The sequence below is a fragment of the Pinus tabuliformis genome, chromosome 8, assembly GCF_031772625.1.
Source record: "Pinus tabuliformis cultivar Carrire ecotype Pingquan chromosome 8, CPIR1, whole genome shotgun sequence".
In the NCBI taxonomy this organism is placed as follows: Eukaryota; Viridiplantae; Streptophyta; class Pinopsida; order Pinales; family Pinaceae; genus Pinus; species Pinus tabuliformis.
This window is the reverse complement of record NC_142294.1, coordinates 1,512,622,125-1,512,623,333: the sequence shown is the minus strand read 5'-3', so window position 1 is coordinate 1,512,623,333 and position 1,209 is coordinate 1,512,622,125.

Genomic DNA, 1,209 nt, shown 5'->3' with positions numbered 1-1,209 from the left:
GAACATATTTATCATCGTTTTTATCTCTAACTAATGCTTGCACTTTCTACATCTCTCTGCCTTACTACTAAAATGCTGGAATGTTCATTGTTTTCTTAATTGTTGAATAATTTCAATAAACAAAGCACAGAACATGTGTAGTTTTCTAGATTTAGCCAATTATCGGAGTTTAGAAGCATAGTACATGGCATGGTTCCCCTTGTCTGTCACTATCAGTGCCACTTTTGGGTATTCATTTGAATTTTTGTTTTCCAGAAATTCATCTCTGCATACTATAATTATCTATATTTTGGATGTCCCATGGATGTTGGGCTCGATGAGCAAAAATGAAAAATAGTGAAGTGTAATGTGCATGAACCTGAACCATGCTATATGGATAGCAATCACGCTAGGGTTAATCGTTAAAAAAAACAAAATTCTGAACCAGACCACATAACTATAATGAAAGTGTTATCCTAGTCTCCAAAAGAATTTTAAAAATACATTATGATTATTTTACTCAGGTAAAAGTATGATTTAAAAAAAAAAAATATATAGAAAATATAATGATGATTTTCTCACAAATTTTTGATGTAGGAGAGGTACTTGAATTCTGTAGATTAGATCACATCACAACTGGAATCAAACTTAGAATAAAATTGATTAGAAGAAGTACTTGAAAAAAGAAAAAAAACATATCATATTTAGCAATTAAATAAATGTTATGTAAAGCTTCGAACACTACATCATTCAATTCCCCGGTAAACTACAGTGAATAATATTTAATATCATGTAAACAACTTCAAACCATACATCATTCGATTCTCAGGTAAACTACAATGAATCAGTAGTTTCAGAGGTTATTATTTTGGTCCGTTCGTCAAACAGACAAACCACAACTCCAATGGCTCCATGACTAGAAAGGCTATGAATTGTTGTATCTATTGTGTTCAATCGAGACCATTTTTGAACCCCCTTATGGCATTTCCTTTGCAACATGTGGTGCAATCACTACTCTATAACCATATAAACTAAATTTTATTGGTGAAAATTTACATTCTTGATATATTTTTTAAGCTTATTTATTACGCATTTGTTATTCATCACTATCTATTATTTTAGTAACACATTATATTTTTTTTTTTGTTTCTTGTAAAAATTTTAATTAACATTTATCTGCAATGCTATTTGCTAGGATTTTAAACATCTTATATGGAAATGATTCGTAAC